General features: G+C 40.9%; 1 long non-coding RNA gene across 1 annotated transcript; it reads right to left on the bottom strand.

The window, feature by feature from the left end:
- Nucleotides 1-2,219: 2,219 nt before the first annotated feature.
- On the bottom strand, nt 2,220-24,746 carry LOC121007917. The gene is made up of 5 exons (XR_005780488.1): nt 24,642-24,746; nt 23,484-23,526; nt 13,976-14,100; nt 12,238-12,282; nt 2,220-2,406 (listed from the first exon to the last, which is right to left on the bottom strand). It is a non-coding gene; the product is annotated as an uncharacterized LOC121007917 (long non-coding RNA).
- Between the last annotated feature and the right edge of the window lie 236 nt (nt 24,747-24,982).

Raw genomic sequence — 24,982 nt, 5'->3', positions numbered from 1 at the left:
AAGTAGACAGGTTAATACATTTCTGAAATTTTTCTGTTATATTCTTGGGTTGACATTATACAATTTTAGACGTGAATAAACCCCTGCTCTGCATAGGTGACAGGGAATAACATTTCTGAACTGCTTCTTTAATTGATGCGCGCCACCTCCTTTGATTCAATGCTTAAACTTAAACAAGTTGTTCCACATTTGCACTTCAATAATTTGTCCCACATTTCCGCTATACTCTTTTGGCCAACATTTGTGCCTCAATAGCTTTTCCCTATTTTATGTTATTTTATGTCATTTCCCTATCCACATATGTTTGCAGGGCACTTGCCATGCTCTTAACCACAGTTTGGCGACATTTGCAGCCCTCTAGCCCTTTCCATTACATTTTTACAGCCATTTTAGTGCTCAAAAGTTCGGGTCCCCATTGACTTCAATGGGGTTTGGGGTCAAGTTCGGGTCCCGATCTCAAACTTTTTGCCGAAGTTCGGCCGAACCCGAACATCCATGTGTCCGCTTAACTCTACTAATATTGCCAAGATGGTCACCTACCCTACGCCTTAACTCACGCTTTGTTTTTCCAACGTAATTAAGGGGACAATCACAAGTACATAGGTAGACTACACCCTGGGTCTTACAATTGGAAAAATGTTGCATTTGGCAAGTCCGGCCTGTGGAAACATTAGTGAAGGTGGTAGACTTAAGTATCATAGGACAGCAGATACAGTCAGTACCACATCTAAAGGTGCCAGGCAATTTGCGATCAAGCCAGGTACCTTTTTTATGCGCTTTTGTGTAGTGACTATGTACCAATCTATCCTTGATTGATCTGTCTCTTCTGTAGGTGACTAACAGTTGCATGGGGATATGATCATTAATATCAGGATCGGATAAGAGGATTCCCCAATATCTTCGCAAGATACCTAGAATTTTGTTCATCAAATGTACCAATTATTCTCATGGTTTTAATCTCCTCTTTGGGATACGAGTTAGAAATCAAAAGAGAATGTCTATCTTTCCTTGAGAAAAACGTTCCTGCAGATTCCTTGCCTGAGTTCTAAATTATGTAGATGTGGAACAATTTCTTCTAACACGTAAATACTGTCCCTTTTTCAGGCTCAGGGGGTGATAGCTATCCCACCTCAAGAGACTATTAGTAGCTGTCGGTTTTCGATACGTCTCCCAGTAAAGTTAACCATTTTTCTTAGGCTCAATTCACACCTGAGCGTTTTACAGCGCGTTCCTACGCGCTGTAAAACGCTCAACAAGGAGAAACCAATGCTTCCCTATGGGAATGGTTCTCACCTGGGCGTTTTACAGCGCGTACGATCGCGCTGTAAAACGCCCGACGCTCACACAAGTACAGGAGCGTTTTTTTGGGCGCTTGTCGCGCGTTCCCGTACATAGACTTTCGGGAACGCGCGACACTGTGTGCACACTTGTCTCTGTATGCGCGCTTGTAAACGTCCGTACAATCGCGCATACAGAGCGCTCCTTTCAGAACGCTCAGGTGTGAATTGAGCCTTAGTGATACGAATATCCAGGAAAGCGATACTCTGATTATGGATTTCATGTGTAAATCTAAGACCAATGTCATTGAGATTCAGCTGTTGTACAAAAGCCTTAAAAAGGTCAAAAGATCCATCCCACAATATCAGAACAACATCAATGTACCTTCCCCAGAAGATAATAAGGGGGGGGGGGGTCCATTGCTCAAATGTTTCACTGAAGACTATGGTATCTTCCTACCAGCCCAGGAGGAGATTTGCATAACTGGGCGCACAAGGGCTCCCCATTGCGGTCCCCCTGAGCTGGTGGAAAAATCAACCATCAAAAAGAAATTAGTTATGTAAAAGGATAAATTACATGATTTTCAACACAAAGCTGTTGAGTCTTATTTTGTATGCCCCTGGTATTCAAAAAATGTTCAGTTGCTTTTAGACCAAACTTATGTGGTATGCTGGTATATAATGTCTCCACATCAACTGAGGCCAGATACATATGATTATCCACTGAGATGTTCTCAATCTTCATCATAAGATCTGTGGTGTCACGTATATAAGATGGTAAGGATGATACAAAAGGGCTAAGAATCTCGTCAATGTATATACTACTGTTTTGTGTAATGGAATCAACTCCCTAGACGATCTGGCGACCCTTTAAGGGGGGATACCCCTTGTGTAATTTACGGAGAATATAGAAAGTGGGGATTTGAGAATTTACAGGAGTCATGAATTTAAATTTCTCACTTTATTAGGAAATTCAAAGTGAGCTTTAACACAGCATGATATAACAGAAACACATACAAACATCAAAACCCAGCAGTGGAGTCATATAGTGAAGCCTTCTTGCAAGGGGGTCAGTGTCAGCCACGGGCTTCCTGAAACGTCAGTGTTTGTCCTTTTTCTTTTTTCCTCCCTGTAAATTATACAGAACTGTTAAGCTATTCAGAAAGCCAGAAAAAGATATATAACATGACATATACAGTATATGGATTTGTAGGTGAAATGCACACACTGATGAGGGGCTAAAACACATCTGTCCATATACTCTATTTACATGGACATCTTCGGATCTAGACTTAGAAAAACAGAATGTGGTACATCATGTAGAAAATATAATTGATGTATATAATTTAATTGTGATTTTCAGTGCTGCAATTTTCTCCAATGAAGTCCACAAGTAATTTTAAAAAAAAGTTGTCCACTTCCAACAATTCCTCAGTCTTCAACATGCTGATCACATCAGTGTCCCAAGAAGTTCAGTTGCTACCTTAATCCCGAGAGCTCCGTTGCAAATATAAAACTTCTCTGAAGCACCACTACAGGTAAAATGTAGCTTTATACAATTTGATTTGACATCAGTGGTCAGTCTGTGTCATGTATGGCCGTGCCACAAGAAAACATCAATGGGAATAGGGCTACTTTAACCAGCTCTATCCACCGCACAATGGATGGAGCTGTTTAGTTTAAGGTCAACTAATGGCACCAGAGCTACTCCTGTACAACTGATAGACGGGGTGCGGGATGCCAGGCCCTCACTGACAGACAGAATAGGCCATCAATATAAAAGTTCCAGTAAAGTTTATATTCACACAGTGCATTACCTTACATTATACTTACATGGTTCCAGATATTACATTATGGTGAATGGGATTTTATGATACTTTTGAGTAGCTTCAAATCTTTTTTTTCCTTGGTTTATAATTACATTAGATTTTCTCTATTCATGTATAAAGACAAATTCACAGTGATTTCCGGTCACCAGAGGATTGTGGGAGCTCAGACAACAAGTACACAGGGTATGTACAAACATACTAATGGTGGGCAGGCAGGAAAGTAAACCACTACCACTTCAGAATTAACATGTACAAGCACTTGGTTTTACAAATACAGTTTTATGAAACCTTAGTTTAATTAGACTTTTTACATCCTGTTGCTTATGCCATAATTTTCCTAAGTAATGTCAGGGGGTAAAGCATTTGGTAATTTACAACAAAACTGTGATAAACAGGACATGCTGAATCCTGCAGATAAAACTGCTTGCAGCCATCCAGCCACCAAGGTAAAATTCTGCTTTGACCAAAAATCTGCTAAATATTGCCACCGACTGGTCACACCATGATACTACTTCTTCTTACATCATGTATACTCCTGAAGGCACAGCATGTAGAGCTAAGGGCTCATGCACATGAACGTATTTTTTTTTTTCGTGTCCATCACAGTTTTTTTAGGCCCATATACGGAACCATTCACTTCGATGGGGCTGCAAAAAAACGCAAATGACCCTGTGTGCATTCCATGTCCGCAAAACAATAGAACATGTCCTATTACTGTCTGCATTACAGACATGTGGTACACCATGTAGAAAATACAATGAGGTATATAATTTAATTGTGATTTTCAGTGCTGCAATTTTCTCCAATGAAGTCTATGAGTAATAACAAAAAAAACAACAAACAGTTGTCCACTTCTAACAATTCCTCAGTCTCCAACATGCTGATCACATCAGTGTCCCAAGAAGTTCAGTTCCTACCTTGATCCTGAGCACTCCGTTGCAAATATAAAACTTCTCTGAAGCACCACTACTGGTAAAATGTAACCTTATACAATTTCGTTTGACATCAGTGGTCAGTCTGTGTCATGTATGGCCGTGCCACAAGAAAACTTCAATGGGAATAGGGCTACTTTAACCAGTTCCATCCACCGCACAATGGGTGGAGCAACAGTCCTATCATTAATCACTAATGGCATCACAGTCCTATCATTAATCACTAATGACACCCCAGTCCTATTATTAATCACTAATGGCACCACAGTCCTATCATTAATCACTAATGCACCACAGTCCTATAATTAATCACTAATGGCACCCCAGTCCTATCATTAATCACTAATGGCACCCCAGTCCTGCGTTACAGACAAGGATAGGACTGTTCCATTAGGGATAAGCCGTTCCGCAAAATTCGGAATGCACACGGCCGCTATTCGTGCTATAGGTGAAGCAGGGGAAGTGGCTTCTTTATGGCCCAAACTTAGAAGGGGTCCAAACAGGAGGAGGACTTAAAGATGTTATTGTCATGGCCCCCTGAACAGTATTATACAATGAAATTATGTACAGTGACACAGTAGGAAATGGACGGAGCGGCTGCCGGGCCTCGTCTGAGAGAACGATCTTGACTAGCCGCAGGAGTGGGTCTGACTTTCTCTCTGATGAAGTTATGTAGAGATGCCAGTCTCTATATAACTTTGGCGCATCGACCACCGGTCTAAATCTACACGAGCTACCTTGCTGGCATAGATTTAGAACGTTATCTATGCCTAAAACAGGCGTAGAAAATGAGAAGCGACTGGCAGCCCTCCCCGCTCAAACCACGCCCCATCCCAGCCTACACCAAGCCCCCTATATAGATATATAGAAGAAACCTTGCAGATATCTGATAGTAAATGACCTCCTACGTGTGCTAGTTTTTGTCCCAAAAAATTACTTAAAGTGTACCACCCAAGAGAACAGCATAAAGATGAGAAAACAAGAGTGTAACATAACATCCACTAAGATGCCCCAAATTTATCAATGTGTGTTTCAGTAATATTTTTGCCACATCTTCAGGCTAACACCTTGAGCTATAGGCTAAAGCCATTATAAAAATAAATCATAAATAAATCAGCCTCAGTGTTCCCACTGTATATTTTTCCCAAAAACAGAAGTTGGTCCCCCCAATAGAGATTTACAAGGTGAACACATGGGACTATGCACACAGTGAGTCATGCACATCGTCCTTAAAGGGTGTCCACTCCTTTACTATTGATATTCATCAATTTGTGATCACTGGGGGTCAGACACACCGCAATCAGCTATTTCAGAGTAGCTCCGGTGCCGAAACTACAAGCTGGTTGCAGACTTTGCCCACTGCACAATGGATGGAGCTGTGTATATTTGGTGCTATCTAATGGAGCTACTCTGAAACAGCTGTGTAGTCGTGGGGATGCGTGAAGTTGGACCCCTGCTGATCTGATATTTGTGGCAATCAATAGTAAAGGAGTGGAGTGGAAACCCCTGTAAGTAAGGTGCACATAAGCATTCTACATGCTGCCGTATGGCACCATTTTACAGAGATGGCAGGACTGCTTCTAGAAGATAGCACCTGTGTAACAGGATCCATTGGCACATGCCACATTTTTCCTAAAAAAAACAAAACACGGTATGTGTATGATGTACAGCAGCATATGGATTTATTCTATGGGCCCATAGACTTCTATGTTGTCTATATTATAGCCCTGTACAACTCAGAGTTGCTTGGAGCTAAAATACAAACAGATGCAACTTAAAGGGGTTATCCCATTACTTATGTAAAAAATGAAAATCAGACATCATATAGTACAGGGCAGTCTCTTTCTAACAAAGCTACAACCAGCCCTGAACCTCACATGGATCCAGAGATCTCCCCATTCATTGCTCTGCTAGATTTATATCAAGCTGACAGCTCAAGGGGAGTGTCTGTTCTGCTGCAGCTCAGGGGGCATGTCCATGCTCTCCCTATCACAGCTCAGGAGGTAGTTGAAGGATGAAACTGAGCATGTGCGGCCTTTTCAGTGAGCAGGTCAAAGAAATAAAATTAAAAAAACAGCAGGTGGCGTTGAACAGATATATTTTATTGAATAACTCAGTGGCTATGCTAAATTTTTAATTACATGCAATTACAACTTGCAGGATAACAGGCCGAACTGGATTGACAAATGTCTTTTTTCGGCCTTATATACTATGTTACAAAAGTATCCATATCCAGGGGCTGGTTTGAAAACTGTAGAATATTTTTTGTGGGACAACCCCTTTAAACTGAATATTAATAATTGTGTTTCTTTAAATCTCAAAACCTTAACACCTTAATGACCTTGCCATTTTTCACCTTAAGGACCAGGCCATTTTTTGGAAACTTGACGTGTCACTTTATGTGGTAATAACTTCGGAATACTTTTACTTATCCAAACCATTCTGAGATTTTTTTCTCGCGCTACATTGTACTTCATGATAGTGAAAAATTTTAGTTAATATAATTCACCCTTATTTATTAAAAAATCTAAAATTTACAGAAATTTGGAAAAATTTGTAATTTTCAAAATTAGAATTTCACATCTTTTAAGGCAGATAGTGATACATCGTAAGAGTTATTACGTTACATTGCCGATATGTCCACTTTCAAGTTTGCATCATTTTCTAAATGTCATTTTATTTTTTAGGATTTTATAAGGCTTAGAATTTTAGAAGCAAATTTTTAAATTGTTAAGAACATTTCCGAAACCCACTTAAGGACCACTTAAGTTATGAAGACACTTTGAGGGGCTTAAATAGTGGAAACCACACATAAATGACCCCATTGTAGAAACCACACCCCTCAAGTTATTCAAAACAGATTTTACAAACTTTGTTAACCTTGTTTAGGTGTTCCACAAGAATTAAAGGAAAAAAAGGAGATGACATTATTAAATTTCACTTTTTGGGCAGATTCTCTATTTTAATTCATTTATTCCTGTAACACACCAAGGGTTAACAGCCAAATAAAACTCAATCTTTATTACGCTGATTCTGCAGTTTACAGAAACACACCACGTGTGGTCGTAAACTGCTGTACAGGAACACGGCTGGGTGCAGAGGGAAAGGAGCGCCGTATAGATTTTGGAGGGTAGATGTCGCTGGGATAATTTTAAGTTGCCATGTCACATTTGAAAACCCCCTAATGCACCCCTAGAGTAGAAACTCCAAAAAGTGACCCCATTTTGGAAATCAAAGGATAAGGTGACACTTTTATTGATACTATTTTGTGGTATATATGACTTTTGATTGCTCTATATTACACTTTTTGTGAGGCAAGGTAACCAAAAAATGTTTTTATTAGACAAGTTAGATCATGTGCTATTTTTATAGAGCAGGTTATGGACGCGACAATATTAAATATGTCTACTTTTATTTTTCTTTTGTTTCAGCTTTACATAAAGCATTTTTTTTAAATAATCCATAATTTCATTTTCTGAAAGCCAAATCTTTTTTTACTTTTTGGGCGATTGTCTTGGTTAGGATCTCATTTTTATGAAATTACGGTTTGATTGGTACTATTTTGGGGTACATGCTACTTTTTGATCGTATGGTTTTTTTTGGGTCTTTTTTTTTGGCGGTGTTCACCAGGCAGGTTAGCTCATGTGATATTTTTATAGAGCAGGTGGATACGGCGATACCTAATATGTTTTTTTTTATATATATATATATATATATATATACACAGTACAGACCAAAAGTTTGGACACACCTTCTCATTCAAAGAGTTTTCTTTATTTTCATGACTATGAAGGCATCAAAACTATGAATTAACACATGTGGAATTATATACATAACAAACAAGTGTGAAACAACTGAAAATATGTCATATTTTAGGTTCTTCAAAGTAGCCACCTTTTGCTTTGATTACTGCTTTGCACACTCTTGGCATTCTCTTGATGAGCTTCAAGAGGTAGTCCCTTGAAATGGTCTTCCAACAGTCTTGAAGGAGTTCCCCGAGATGCTTAGCACTTGTTGGCCCTTTTGCCTTCACTCTGCCGTCCAGCTCACCCCAAACCATCTCGATTGAGTTCAGGTCTGATGACTGTGGAGGCCAGGTCATCTGGCGCAGCACCCCATCACTCTCCTTCATGGTCAAATAGCCCTTACTTTCAAAGTTCCCATTTTTTCAGCTGACTGACTGACCTTCATTTCTTAAAGTAATGATGGCCACTCGTTTTTCTTTACTTAGAATTTGTATTATGGCAAGAAAAAAAGCAGCTAACAGTCTATTCAGTAGGACTATGAGCTGTGTATCCACCTGACTTCTCCTCAACGCAACTGATGGTCCCAACCCCATTTATAAGGCAAGAAATCCCACTTATTAAACCTCACAGGGCACACCTGTGAAGTGAAAACCATTTCAGGGGACTACCTCTAGAAGCTCATCAAGAGAATGCCAAGAGTGTGCAAAGCAGTAATCAAAGCAAAAGGTGGCTACTTTGAAGAACCTAGAATATGACATATTTTCAGTTGTTTCACACTTGTTTGTTATGTATATAATTCCACATGTGTTAATTCATAGTTTTGATGCCTTCAGTGTGAATCTACAATTTTCATAGTCATGAAAATAAAGAAAACTCTTTGAATGAGAAGGTGTGTCCAAACTTTGTCTGTACTGTATATATTATTTTTAAACAATAAAAGCATTTTTGAAACAAAAAAATATATTTTTAGGCCTCCATTTTCTGAAAGCTATATCTTTTTTATTTTTTGGCCGATTGTCTTATGTAAGATCAAATTTTTTGCCGCATGAGATGACGATTTGATTGCTAATATTTTTAGGTACGTACTACTTTTTGATCACTTGGTATTACACTTTTTGAAATGTAAGGTGATTAAAAAAAAGGCTTTTTTGGTACAGTTTTTTTATTTTATTTTTTTACGGTGCTCATCAGACAAGTTAGCTCATGTGATATTTTTATAGAGCAGGTTGATACAGCGATACCGAATAGTTTTTTTAAATATATATATATATATATATATATATATATATATATATATATATATATATTTTTGTTTTAAACACTAAAAGCATTTTTGAAACATATTATGTTTTTATGTCTCCATTTTCTAAAAGCAAATATTTTTTACTTTATGGGCGATTGTCTTAGGGTTTTAGTTAGGGTCTCATTTTAAATTACGGTTTGATTGGTACTATTTTGGGGTACATGCTACTTTTTGATCGTTTCGTATTACACTTTTTGTGGTGTATGGTGAAAAAAAAAATATTTGGGGACGTTTTTAACAATAAATGCATTTTTGAAACAAATTTTTTTATTTTTATGTCTCCATTTTCTGAAAGCCATATCTTTTTTTATTTTTTGGTCGATTGTCTTATGTAGGGTCTGATTGGTATTATTTTTGGATACATGTGACTTTTTGATCGCTTACAGTATTAGGCCTCATGCACACGACAGTTGTGTGCATCCGTGGCCGTTGTGCCGTTTTCTGTTTTTTTTCGCGGACCCATTGACTTTCAATGGGTCCGTGAAAAAAAATAAAAAATAAAATAAAAAATAAAAAATCTGAAAATGCACCGTTTTGCAGCCGCATCCGCGATCCGGGTTTCCTGTCTGTCAAAAAAATAGGACCTGTCCTATTTTTTTGACGGACAACGGTTCACGGACCCATTCAAGTCAATGGGTCCGTGAAAGAACACGGATGCACACAAGATTGGCATCCGCGTCCGTGATCCGTGGCCGTAGGTTACTTTCATACAGACGGATCCGACAGTATATTCTAACACAGAAGCGTTCCCATAGTGATGGGGACGCTTCTAGTTAGAATATACTATGAACTGTGTACATGACTGCCCCCTGCTGCCTGGCAGCACCCAATCTCTTACAGGGGGCTGTGATCTGCACAATTAACCCCTCAGGTGCAGCACCTGAGGGGTTAATTGTGCATATCATAGCCCCCTATAAGAGATCAGGGGCTGCCAGGCAGCAGGGGGCAGACCCCCCTTCTTCCCCAGTTTTAATTTCATTGGTGGCCAATGCGGAGCCCCCCCGGCCCGCCCTCCCTCCCTCTATTGTATTATTTTCATTGGTGGCACAGTGTGCGGCCCCCCCGGCCCCCCCTCCCTCTATTGTATTATTTTCATTGGTGGCACAGTGTGCGGCCCCCCCCTCCCTTCCCCCCTCTATTGTATTATTTTCATTGGTGGCACAGTGTGTGGCCCCTCTCGGCCCCCCCTCCCTCCATTGTATTATTTTCATTGGTGGCAGTGTGCGGCCTCCCCTTACTTAGCAATATTAGAAGCATCATACTTACCTGCTGCGATGTCTGTGACCGGCCGGGAGCTCCTCCTACTGGTAAGTGACAGATTAAGCAATGCGCCGCACAGACCTGTCACTTACCAGTAGGAGGAGCTCCCGGCCGGTCACAGACAGCGCAGCAGGTAAGTATGATGCTTCTAATATTGCTAAGTAACCATGGCAACCAGGACTGCAGTAGCATCCTGGTTGCCATGGTTACCGATCGGAGCCCCAGCGATTAAACTGGGACTCCGATCGGAACTCTCCGCTGCCACCAATTATCGGGGGGGGGGGAGAGAGGGGAGGCCGCACACTGTGCCACCAATGAAAATAATACAATAGAGGGAGGGAGGGGGGCCCGGGGGGGGGCTGCACACTGTGCCACCAATGAAATTAATACAATAGAGGGAGGGGGGGCCGCACACTGTGCCACCAATGAAATTAATACAATAGAGGGAGGGAGGGCCGGCCAAGGGGGGTCTGCCCCCTGCTGCCTGGCAGCCCCTGATCTCTTACAGGGGACTATGATACGCACATTTAACCCCCCTCAGGTGCAGCACCTGAGGGGTTTATTGTACGGATCACAGCCCCCTGTAAGAGATCGGGTGCTGCCAGGCAGCAGTCATGTACATAGTTCTTAGTATGTTCTAACTTGAAGCGTCCCCATCACCATGGGAACGCCTCTGTTAGAATATACTGTCGGATCTGAGTTTCACGATCTAACTCATATCCGACAGTATATTCTAACAGAGGCGTTCCCATGGTGATGGGGACGCTTCAAGCTAAAATATACCATCGGATTGGAGAAAACTCCGATCCTATGGTATATTAACTCCTGACTTTACATTGAAAGTCAATGGGGGACGGATCCATTTGAAATTGCACCATATTGTGTCAACATCAGACGGATCCGTCCCCATTGACTTGCATTGTAAGTCAGGACGGATCCGTTTGGCTCCGCACGGCCTGGCGGACACCAAAACGACTTTTTTTTCATGTCCGTGGATCTTCCAAAAATCAAGGAAGACCCATGGATGAAAAAACGGTCACGGATCACGGACCAACGGAACCCCGTTTTGCGGACCGTGAAAAAATACTGCCGTGTGCATGAGGCCTTACACTGTATAGTATTACATTTTTTGTGATGAAAGGTGACAGAAAATGGCTTTAGCAGTTTTTATTTATTTATTTTTACGGTGTTGACTGGACGGGGTGGATCATGTAATATTTTCATAGAGCAGATTGTTATGGATGCAGCGATACCTAATATGTGTGCTTTTTATTTTTTTCTATTTTATATGTCTCTTTTTATGGGGAAGGGGCTTTTTTTTTATTGAACCATCTGTATTGTGCTGCATTGAACTGTCAGTGTCTTACATTGTAGCTGGATCTCCTAGGCATCAGGGCAGCCATAGCAATTATCCGGGCCCCGTCACCGCAGCCCGGGGACCCAATGGGGATGTACAAGCTGCCGCAAACCCCATGTATGCTGCGGTCAGCGTGACGGCAGCATACAGGGGGTTAATCCGCTGGCATCTGTGTTTTCACTGTCAGTAACACAGCTGCACATGTCGGGCAGCCGGTTAACCCTAGGACAAGAATGCTTGTCCTAAGGCGTTAAGTACTGGCCAGTTAGGACAAGCATTCTTGTCCTACTGCAAAAGGTTAATACACTTTTATAGCAATGGAAGCTTTGTTTTACTGATACAGAAAGGTATCAGGCTGCCTACAGCCACCACTAGAGGGAGCTTACTGCATACTGTTATACAGTGAACTCAATAATACAGTATGCTGTACTTCAGTGGCTGCAGGCAGCAGAGAATTTTGGATCTTGTTCCATGATGATCATAAAGCTAGTCAGAAATGTAACAGATTATAATGATCTGAATTATGGTCTTACATCAGAATCACTGTCAGAGCTGGAACTGCTAGACTTATCTCCATCCTAATAGAAGAAAAAAGAAACAGTATGTCAGTGGTAAAATTATATGCACAGATCACAATGGTTGTTCTATTTTTCTTGATGTCCGTGGGAGGCCTGATGAACAGTATACCATAGCAGCCATAGCACTTTTTTTGTGGGGAATAGCAATATCTTGGCTTTTTGCCATCATGTGGATTTTCGGACATGTGGTACTATTATACATACCTTTAATTATTGGTACTTATGCTGCTGTCCTAATTTTCTTACACCAGGTGGTGGGGGCCCCGTGTTATTTTTCTATGGGGCCCTATGAATTATATGCCCCTGTTCCTATTCCTTTTTATTACTGTACTCAGAACGTCTCTTATATTTCGTAGAATGTCCTCCACTGTACAGAACTATTATTGGCAAAAACCACTCGAGGCAGCACTTTTCTGCTTATTGTCTTATCTCTGACCTCCCAAGTGTCCCTCTTTTTGACCCAAGTCCCTCTGTCCCTCTTTGCTCCTTAAATGTCCCTCTTTTAGGTCTGAGGTACAGATTTGCACTATTACGTTTACAATATTGATCCAGAAAGTGTTTCACTGGTTCCTTGCATATTATTTCATTATTTGACGCAATTTGTATTAAAAAAATGTTATATTCAGATAACTTTTGCGCTATTGTGTAAAAAACAAACAAAGTATAAACCATAAGTGTCCCTCTTCGACCGTCCTAAAAGTTGGGAGGTATGGCCAATCAGTATTTAGCAGTGCTAATAGCTTGCTGCTGATTGGCTAGCCTAGCACAGCAGACAGACTCAGTGGGTCGGACTCCGGAGTACAGACTTTTGCTGCAGGTACCGCACTGGTTTCCTGAAGTATAACAACCTGGACACACAGCACAGCCACAGAATAGGTTTGCTGTAACTGTACTCTTACTTGGAAAAGGAAAAATGTTATTTGCTTCGGGGGGGGGGGGGGCATCAGCAGCAAGCAGGTCGGTGGGTGGGACAGACATTGTCCTCTAGAAAATCCTCAGCAGGATATATCTGTAGTAGACATGCTGCTGCCCCCCTCTGTATTGGTAGTGTGTATATATATATATATATATATATATATATATATATATATATATATATAAAATCTCAACACAGGAGTAGGGGGGGGGTCGGGCATTATATATACACTTTATATTTGTGCTGGGGGGGAGGTAATTCTGAGTTTTGCTATGGGGCCTCATGATTTCTATGTACGCCCCTGGTGCTGACATTAACCATTTTACTACTGTTCACTGCCAGAGATTCTGCCACTAACCCCTCCCCTACCCCAAACTGCTAATGATGCTGGAATAAGTACCTCAACTACCTTAGACCACCAGGGAAGATGGCATTCACCTCTGCACTATCCAAGACCATCAGGGATACTGGTTTCCACTAACTAAACCTCCAGGAAAATTAGTATTCCCCTCTTCACCACCAAAGTAGTCACTAATAACCATGTATCCCTATTGAGTCACAGTATAACAGAATTGTTTGGTCAATGAAGAAAGAAAATACCTGATCATGTGCACACGGTGGTGTTCTCCCTGTTTGCTAAATTCTCTAGAAATTGATTTGATGTAAAGCTGGGCAACTGACTCCCTAGCAGCCACGAATCTACATCATAATCCAGCAGGTAAGTCTCTTTCATTATATGAATATAACTGTCCAAAATATGTTATACGTTTTTATCACCTTTTTCTCCTTCTTCTTCTTATCCTTATCCTTATTCTTATCCTTATCCTTTTTATCCTTTTTGTCTTTATCTTCTTTCTTGTGTTTGTCCTTGTCCTTATCTTTGTCGTCGTCTTTTCCAAACACTGAATGGGAAAAGAGTACTGTTTAAACTGCAGTGTACGATGTTATTCACACATCTGTGCACATGCTGAGATCAGTGGTTGGATGGTCACTGGTTCATCCATGAAGAGGTCTCTGAAGAACTTGTGTTTGGTCTGTCATTCCCTTTTTGCCTTCCATATGTCAGCCCTATTCCACGGACACTACCAGGCTGAAAATTTATTTCCAGAGCCGCTCCTATCAATGGTCTGTGAAAATCACTGACAGAACATGGATGCTATCCGTGTTGTGTCAATTGTTCTTACGGAGCCATAGACTTCAATGGGCATGTTTGGTCTATATCATGGACGAAAATAGTGCATGTTTCCATGGTTTTTCCACTCACTCACGGGCAGTGGAAAATTACAGATGTGTGAATAAACATATTAAAATCGATGGGTATGTGTGCTGTCCGTGGAGAACATGGACGGCATGTGTCCATGATTCACTGATGTGTAAATAAGGTCTCATGCACATGACCATATTTTCTATCTGTGTGCTATGCACATTTCTTGCAGATAATACCTGGACTCATTGATTTCTATGGATCCGCAAAGAAAACAGACAGCACACGGATGTCATCCATGTGCGGTCTGCGTCCATATATCCATTCTGCATTACAGAACGTGTTCTATTTTCGTCCGTATTGCAGACGAAAATAGTCATTTCTAATGATGGGAGAGAGAAAATTGCGAAGTATGCACATAAGGTATCCTTACCTTGCGGATCTATGGTTTGGGGACTGCCATTCAGACATGGTCGTGTGCATGAGATTCCCAATGAAATGAGAGTCCCAATGCAACCATTTAGTCAAGGTTTATAGACAGGCCACTCTGGCACCCATGCATGAAAACCTGCATGTACATAACATATTAATGATGCAATGTTCATTTCTAAACATCAGTCAAACAGAGTCATAACATGGCACCTACCATCAGTGTCGGACTGGGGTACCTAGGGCCCACCAGTAAAAATTTATTTTGGGGGCCCACCGTACAGATACATTCAAATATAATAAATAATCTAACAAGTTTTTTATATGAACATAGGCTAGTTGAGGTGCTGTACATTGAATATATGTATGTAGTGTACTAAAGCTAATGTGTTATGTGCCACTTGTGCAGGGGGTGGGAGACTAGGGGCCCACCTTGCTCAGGGGCCCACCGGGGGATTCCCCTGTGGGCCAGTCCGAGCCTGCCTACCATTCCATATGAAGAGAACTTGTCATTTTAGGTTCTTCTATAAAACAATTGGAGGAAAACCCCTGAGGAGGCCTGGATTATACAGCATGAGACTGTCAACACTAACTCTCTAGGGCCCCAAGCCATTCCCTTTTTAGAAGCCACAACTTTATATGTATAGTTTAGTGTTATATTCATGTTATGCCACTACACCCCAATCAGTTAGGTCATTCTTGGAGAGCTCCTGAGTTTCATGTATCCAGAAGATAAACTCATTCTCGGCCCACCTAGCCTCATTGACAATCTCCTTTTAGTGTATTTCCTCGATTACTGTGGTCTCCCTAGCTCTGCAGTAAAAGAAAGTGGGTCTCAAATAGCATAATACTCAAAAACAAGGAAAGTTTACAGGTAGACAAGCTCACTGCTCAGAGAGAAAAGTGCTGTGTCGGTTCCATCACCAGATACTTATAAATTTCAGATAATCCCTTGGCACTCATCAGTTAAAAGCAATTCTTTATTGCACCTTCATAAAAAATGTGCAAAACAGTAGAAAAGGACAGCTAATGTATTTTCCCGTTTTATATATGTTTTAAGAAGATACAATAAAGGATTGCTTTTAACTGACGAGTGTCAAGGGATTATATGAAACATTAGAGTAAAAAAAGAGGCACGTGATGTTAGAAACTCTCTCACTGCGGAACCAAAGGAGACTGCAGCTAGGACTGAGCAGTGGAGATTTCAGCAGCAGTAGAGGAAGGGTTATACTGAAAGTGCAGCACCCCAGGTCAGTGGGTATCTGCAAATAATTTGTAATGTTATGTAATATAAACAATGTTATGCTGCTATGTATTGTAATGCCTTGTATACTCCCAGCATAGCTCTATATGGTAGTGACGGAGTTAACTAACTCTGACACAGCCCATTGCAGGAGGTTGCTAAGTGGTGGCTGGCTCCACCCCTAGCTCTAGAGTGTTCTAGGGAAGTCTGAGGAGGAAATGGGGAGATAAAAGAAGCCAAGTCCATGTGCTCTGTCTCCTCAGGCATCAGGATTCATAGACTAACAGAGTTTTATTGCTGCAAGATCTACAGCAAGAGAGAAAGTAGAAGGTTCAGAAATCTGCATGGCCGAGCAACAAGAGCCAGTCAGTAAGGTAACCACTATTGAGGGCAATACAGACTTTGCTGCCCCGGAGGGATTACCGTTAAGACACCTTACACTCTTAAGGAACAACCTGGCTGTTTTTATCATTCTACCTGTATACTGCATTAAAAGGTATTATTACAAAACTACAGTCACCTGCCATAGATTCCACTGAGAGAGGCTTTATAAAGATAGAAAACAAAGAGGACCTTGCCTATATCTATACACTGTTATCTGGGAGGAATTGAATTGTGTACAATTGGAATTGTATTTTGATATAATTGAATGTACTACAACTACTTGGCGCTATAGTACTGTGGCCTGGTTTTCTGACTCCTGCATACTCTGTATGCCATGCCTTGCACCCATCCAAACACCTAACATCAAGGGCACCCAGTTACCATCAGACAGGAGCCCCGGAAATAAGGGTGTACCCCAAAGAAAGAAAGGGTACCAACTCCTTATGCTTGAGTTTAGCTCATGTCCCATCAGCTCCCCCACTCATAAAATCCACATTTTAATAAAGACTGGAAAACATTCAAAAAGTATTTAAGTAAGTACATCAGCCTCACCAGGTCTAAGAGATCCATTTACCCTTTCAGGACCAAATTTTCTCCCTATTTTTATTTTTTAGTTGACATACAGTACAGACCAAAAGTTTGGACACACCTTCTCATTCAAAGAGTTTTCTTTATTTTCATGACTATGAAAATTGTAGATTCACACTGAAGGCATCAAAACTATGAATTAACACATGTGGAATTATATACAGAACAAACAAGTGTGAAACAACTGAAAATATGTCATATTCTAGGTTCTTCAAAGTAGCCACCTTTTGCTTTGATTACTGCTTTGCACACTCTTGGCATTCTCTTGATGAGCTTCTAGAGGTAGTCCCCTGAAATGGTTTTCACTTCACAGGTGTGCCCTGTCAGGTTTAATAAGTGGGATTTCTTGCCTTATAAATGGTTTGGGGTGAGCTGGACCGCAGAGTGAAGGCAAAAGGGCCAACAAGTGCTAAGTATCTCTGGGCACTCCTTCAAGACTGTTGGAAGACCATTTCAGGGCACTACCTCTTGAAGCTCATCAAGAGAATGCCAAGAGTGTGCAAAGCAGTAATCAAAGCAAAAGGTGGCTACTTTGAAGAACCTAGAATATGACATATTTTCAGTTGTTTCACACTTGTTTGTTATGTATATAATTCCACATGTGTTAATTCATAGTTTTGATGCCTTCATAGTCATGAAAATAAAGAAAACTCTTTGAATGAGAAGGTGTGTCCAAACTTTTAGTCTGTACTGTAGGTGTGTATGAAGGATTGTTTCTTGCAGGATGAGTTGTATTTTTAATTCCATAAAATATTTTGAAACTGTACACAAATTATTTGTCAGGAGAAATGGGAAAAAGGCAATTGTTTTTCACTGCCTCCGTTATACAGTAAAAATAACATGAAAAAATGTAGTAGTGAGAGCTTAGCAAGCATTTTGTCCCCTCAGGTGTTTCACAGAATTTATAAGAATTGTGGCATGAAGGTAAAAGTGCCATGTTCTCAATAAAATGTAGTTTTAGGTCAAAAATTTTAATTTACACAAGCACTGAGGAAAAACAGCACCCGATACATTTCCATAATTTCTCCTGAGACTGCAGGACCCTGTATGTGGTCATAAACAGCAGTATGGGCAAAATTATAGATCTCAGAAGGGTGTGAGCTCCTGTTGGCTTTTGAAGCGCTAAGGTTTCTGAAATGGGTTAAGGCACTGTTGAGGAACGGTTGAGACGTGTGCATATATATCCATGCATGCCTGCAAACACGTGCGGGCATGTATGGTATATATATGCATACATTAACCATCGCATCATGGGGTGATGCCCATGGTGATCCCCAGGGGCTCATGGTGGCCCCTGTGGGAAATATGTGGTCCCTGGAAGCTGTGCCCCCTTATATTAGTATATATATGTGCCCCCTTATATATGTCCCCTGTATGCCCCAGATATATGCGAGGGTGTGTGTATATATAGATATGTGTGTATGTATTTGCACACGTGTCTATGTATATACACTTATGTCAGCATGACAGTATGTATGTGTGCTTATTTCTGCCCATTCATACCCCCGGTTTTGTATGTGTTTATAGATGAGCCCCCAAGCATCTGTGGATATATATATGCATATATGCAATTCCAACTGTTATCAACAGAGTTGTTTAGCCTGTAGGATAACAGCTGATTAGCATCTAGTCCCCTTTTGTTCAGGCCCAAAGCAATCAGACGCTTTGGCACCATTTGTGAGGGGACCTTCTAATCAGAGAACCTGTTTTTCCACACCTCTGCCCCATGGCCATGCCCATTACTCCCAGCATTCTTGGGACTAGGAGGGGGGGGACTAAGGCACACTATGATGTCACATGCCTGAGGAAGGAGGAGGGGGTTGCTTTTGGGATATAAAACCCGAACCGGCCAGAGGTGCGGTCTCTTGCAACCAGACTAGATTCAGAGATGCAGGGGAGAGAGCAGCTCCATGATGACCACCTGGATAAGGCCTAAGTATACCTGTGTAGCCCCTACCTACCCTTCACATATCACCCCTGGTCCTGTAACCCCTTACCCTTGCCATGTTACTGGACACCCTGATCCCCCAAACCCTTGCTCCACCGTGTAACCCTTTCCCTACCCTGATTAACCCCTGGTGGTAACCCCTGCTCTAACCCTGCCACACCCCCCCCCCCCACTGTACACTTGCAGGGTATTCACCCTTGCATTGCTGTACAGTTCTGATATTATCCCCATTGTTAACCCTTTGTGTTTGTGGTCGGTTTACACCCCTGTGAGGCCACCATTAACCGTCGTCGTACCCCGTAGGGACAGTGAATAGTCAGGTGGGGTGGGTTACTGATATTTGTGTGTATGATGTATTATTGTAATGTATAGATAGTATGTGGGGTGGAATTTGGGATTGTGTAGTGTAGTTAGGCTTGTATTGTGTTTATTGTAGTACTGTTTCTGTATTGCGGTGTGTACGTCTATATGTATATATATTCATATCCATTGATCCATGAATATATATATAGATATAACGTATTGCTAGACGGATATAATTGTACTGTGTAATAAATATTCCTTATTGTTCATAATGCAGTGTATGGTGTTTTTAGTAGTCGCCGCCGTAGTATAGCGATAGTAAGGCGCTTGCAGCTAGCGTAGTGATTAGTGTAAAGCATAGCAAAGGTATTATTATTATTATATAAAGGCATAAATGGGCGGAGTTATCACTAGATGGCTCCTCCCATTTATGAATGTTAATTATCGATATTTGCATAAATATTGGTGATTAATATTCCCCCTTTACAGGCACCATGTCATATTTGCAACACCCCTGAAAGTGACTGCTGCATTCAGGAACCTATGATGATCTCTTGTCTGCAGTGGTGTCTGAATCTGTGAACTGTGAATAGTGGCATCTAGGATTGCTCCAAACAACATTTCATTGTATTGTACATTGTATTATACAGTGACAATAAAGGCATCTTATGTACCAGTACAGTGGAAACCCCCAAGAAGTGACCCTTAATTTTAAAACTGCGCACCCAAGGAATTCAATGAGGGTTGTAGTGATGGATTTGGCCCCACAGGTATTTCATAGAATTTAATAACAATGGACTGTAAAAATGAAAATGAAATTTTTTCCAAAAGTACGTTGCTTTAGACCCAAATTTACATATGACTTTTCAATCTCTTATTTATTTATTTTTTTGTAGGTGAAATGAACAAAACAACTATTCTGTCAGTGCTTTTTATTTTTTATGGGGTTGACCCAGGAGGCTGTTAGGCCTCTGGTAGCCATGGCTACCATCAGGACCTGCAATCATGTTGTAGGGACCCGATGGTGTAAAGAGGGAGCCCAATCCCTAGGTAAACCACACGCTAAGGGTTAAATGTTAGCTCTCATCACAGCATTTGCACTAAGAGCCCAGCTTTGTATTACAGCCATCTCCCACTGTGGATGGTGCGTGCTTAATACAGCATTCTGCTCAAAGAGTTACCATATACTGCAAAATAGAGCACAATAATATATTTCTGTGTAAATATATTTTTGTGTAATGTATACTTATGCTGTATTTTCTGTATGCACAAAGTAAAACAGGTCATATTCTTAGCCAACACTAGATGGGCTGGTGTCACCCTCTATATGGAAATTGAACATTCTAGTCAGTTTAATCTAGTGCAGCCTAGCCTACAGTACCTAGGGCTAGGGAGGGGAAGCTCATGTATGGAGCTGGCACTCAAGCTCATCCTAAACCCACTACCACCCAGGATAAAACCAGAACACCTACAGAAAGCAGACCAGATGAGAGAAGGAGGTGTCTGACAATTGATTCTATGACATCCGTGTTCAGGAGAAGCATTCAGTGCATGAGCACACCAAAGCACAGTTTGGCTCACTTTAAGTATCTCCACATCCCAAGGTGGATATCATGGAAATGTACTGTGAGTACTGCAACCTGCTCAAAGAATGGAGCAGAAGTGTTTTTCTGCCGTGAGGGAGAACCGCCCTTTGGTTGCATCACCTAAAGTTAAATATTACACATGTCTGGATGCTTGAGTCAGCTAGTGAAGAGCAGATTTCGGAAGACTGCTTTGTGGAGACACCTTTTGGCCTATTACTACCTATGCATCTGTGGGAACTGCATTTTATATACCATCTTGCCAGTTCATGCATTTGAATTCTTCAGTAAAAGAACTGTTCTGCTACCATTAAAAGCATCTCAACCACCATTAGGCAGGAGGACCACAGAACCAGAGAATGCCCTGAAAGGAAGAACACGTGCACCCTTCCCATCACTGCAGGCCAGCCCAGGGAGCTTCAGAATCATGAGTACAGCTACTACATCCATGCGGCCACCTGCACACTCTCACACCCTTGCAGACAGTCGCTGCATTATCTCCTGTGTCAAGTACTAGCGCCAAGTGATGTACATGTACATGAATGTGCATTGAGGTTAAAGGTTGTCTGGCCAATATTTTTTTTTAAAAGAGGTCAGAATGGTATAAAGATATCAAACGATATGATAGAAACCAATCCTCCACCACTCCCGTTGTGATACTTCCTGGGCTCCTGTTAATCTCTACAGTACTTTATGGTCCCTCTAGAGACATAGAAAATGACTGCTCAGCCAATTATTGGCTGAGGCAGGTCACTGCTGCAGAGAGTGATTGGATGAGCAGTCACTTTCTGTGTTTCGAGAGAGACCAGGAATTAGAGACAGCAATTACCCTGGAAGCACTGGGACAGAAGCAACAAGGCTGGGGGGGGGGGGGGGGGAGTGGACGTGGAAGTTGGGTGAGGATTGAGTACACATCCCTTTTTTTTACAAAAAAAATGAGTATTACTAGCTATACAACATCTTTAATCAGTACAAACAGTGACATTATCTCATAATATCTTATAAAGCCAATTGTGTTGTCCCACCTATGGCTTCTACAATTATACACTAGAATACTTTGTGTACTTATCTAGCGGCCATAGTTATATTTGGTTTATGTAAGTTAGCTATGTTGTAATTGATTATGTCATCCATCCTGTAACTCCCCCTCTTCTGTGCGCTTACATCCTGTGCCCTTCAGTCTTTTCTTAAAACACGTTTCAGGCACCTGTCTCCCTCATTAATAGCTGCTTAATTAGAATTATGAATTATCTTCTAATTCTAATTAAGTATCTACTGATGAAGGGGACAGGTGCCTGAAACATATTTAGCAAGCTACACTATCAGTCTGATAATCTTGGGTGTCCCTCCACAGTATTGCACATTGCAAATATTGTGCATATTATGGCAAAATGCAAACTACGCCAACGGACAGTCTACAGCCTATTGTATTTTCTTTTCATTGAACTACAAGTCCCAGCAAAACACAGAGTGGAATATTATTATCCATTGGACAAACAGTATATGTCTTATTACTGAGACAGAATACAAAGTATATTAAAAGGGAACCTGTCATGTGGATATTTGATTATAATCTAACTAATTATATACAATCATTAACTACTAAAAAGTACCTTAGATGTATTCACTTACTGGTGTGACAGATGGTTACCTCATAATATACACACAAAGATGCCGCATGCTAATGAGCTGATTCGAGTCCAGCGTGATGTCAGTGAGTCCAGCGTATATTTAATTCAGAGCTATAGCCACTCCCCTGCCCACCTGCTGCTGATTCATATGGAAAAAAAAAAAACTGTCATTCAGCAGCAGGTAGGCGGGGAGAGTCAGGAGCTCATGAATATTCAGGACTCATCATTATCAGTTGGAGCTTTTCAATACAAGATGTTGGCAGATTGACTGGGTCAATTAAAGAAAGTGACCCAGTATTTTGCTAAGAGAATCAGTCACTTATTTATGTTGCCCTTAGTTAGGACACCATGAAACTGGTGACAGGTTCCCTTTAACTATACTGTGGCCACTACCGACTGCCTTACCATATATATGCTGCTAAGACACCAAAGAACAGCATGGATTATATAAGGCATTTAATGAAACATAAGATAACGGCTATATGAAATTTACAAACTACAAAAACTGTATTTTTCAATATTTGGACATTCCATAAACTTTGGGGGATTATTTTATAATTAGATTATTTAATGCACATTATTAATGGTGATATTATTCCTACATTAAATTTTATTAACTATACTACTGTCTAGAGTGCCGACAATCTTTATATTTACATATTCAGTCTTTTCCTGTTTCTCAGACATGCTTCACAGAGATGGAGAGAAGATTTTCCTTTGGATCTACCATCATTTCTCAAGTTACATTCAGTTAATTACCTAAAGGCATATTCATTTCATCTCCCTCACTGGAATTCTACATGCAACTGGTGTCACTAAGGGAATGAATATAGTGAGTTCACCATCTTCCATTGCTGGTACCATAAATTGTCACTCACACATCAGAGACTTCTCTCATGGACATCGGTGGCAAAATACCAATGTAAGAATCTGATTTCAGATCATAAAGTGTTGACTGCACCACATACTTACTTTTTAAAATACCAGACATCTTGGATGAAGTCTTGCTTTACTCCTAGAACGAGAAAATATAACATTTTAGATTCATTGTACCCAGTATCCCCTCTTTCGTGTCATAGAAGTCCAGGAAGCTGAGATATGAGGAGCTATTTGGTAGGTTTATACAGTGGACAGCTGCTTTTGTTGTTCCTATGATAGCAGCTCTGCTGGATTAGAAATATACTTGGTTTACGTTAGTTTTCCCATGATAAATATGTATCTATTAGACATACCATCAGATTCTGATTAGTGGGGCTCTGACCACTGCGCCCTATACCAGTGCCTAGGCAAACATTAGGTGGCATAAGGAAAACTGTCCAAAATGCTTGGTGAGCTGTGAAAAATATATATTGGGTCACCATTTTTATGCTGTACCAGCTCTGCAAATGTGGCAGCTCCCATTCATAACGGATGTGCAGAAATGTGTTTTAGGCTACTTTCACACTAGCGTTCGGGGTTCCGCTTGTGAGCTCCGTTTGAAGGCTCTCACAAGCGGCCCCGAACGGATCCGTAGAGCCCCAATGCATTCTGAGTGGATGCGGATCCGCTCAGAATGCATCAGGATAGCTCCGCTTGCAGCGTTCGGGTGTCCGCCTGGCCGTGCGGAGCCAAACGGACCTGTCCAGACGTACAATGTAAGTCAATGGGGACACAATATGGTGCAATTTCAAACTGATCCGTCCCCCATTGACTTTCAATGTAAAGTCTGGACGGATCCGTCTAACTAACTTTCACACTTAGAATTTTTTCTGAACTATAATGCAGACGGATCCGTTCTGAACGGATCCCAACGTTTGCATTATAGGAGCGGATCTGTCTGTGCAGACACCAGACGGACCCGCTATGAACGCAAGTGTGAAAGTAGCCTAAGACACAACTTTGTCAGGAATAGTTTGAGAATAATGAGAAAGAGTTCAAGGTGTTGACTTGGCCACCAAATTTCCCAGATCTCAATGTGATCGAGAATCTGTGGGATGTACTTTAAAAACAAGTCCAATCCATGGAGGCTCCACCTCAGAACTCATATGGTTATATTATAATCATTATGATATTATATTTTGTGCTTAGATACAGGTTTTTCCTTCGAACCTAAATCCATGAATATATGAATGTATGAGATTTTGTAGTTACCTGTCCAGGAGGTGTCTGTAAGTATTGCTTCTCTGCAGTCACTAAAGATAGAATGTCAGTGATGGGAACTATAAACTGCAAAGGATGGGTTTAGGTAAGCAGCCAACACCCATAAAAACTTGTAATACTGGTAGATCAAGGAGTTTCCTCCTGCCTGTATAAAAATGAGTTTGCACACAGTTTTTTTTATAAAAATTCTCACGTAAAGATAGACAGATAAATAAAGATTCAAATAAAAATATCAATAAATATTTTTTTTTTTTTTAAAAAGGTAGCACTCTCCAAGAACTAAAAATGTAAAATGTAAAGTTCTTTCACCCAAAATGGTTGCAACATTTCAG

Source organism: Bufo bufo, chromosome 1, assembly GCF_905171765.1.
Source record: "Bufo bufo chromosome 1, aBufBuf1.1, whole genome shotgun sequence".
Classification (NCBI taxonomy): domain Eukaryota; kingdom Metazoa; phylum Chordata; class Amphibia; order Anura; family Bufonidae; genus Bufo; species Bufo bufo.
Note: the sequence above shows the minus strand (reverse complement) of the source record. Positions and strands in the feature narration are given on the sequence as shown.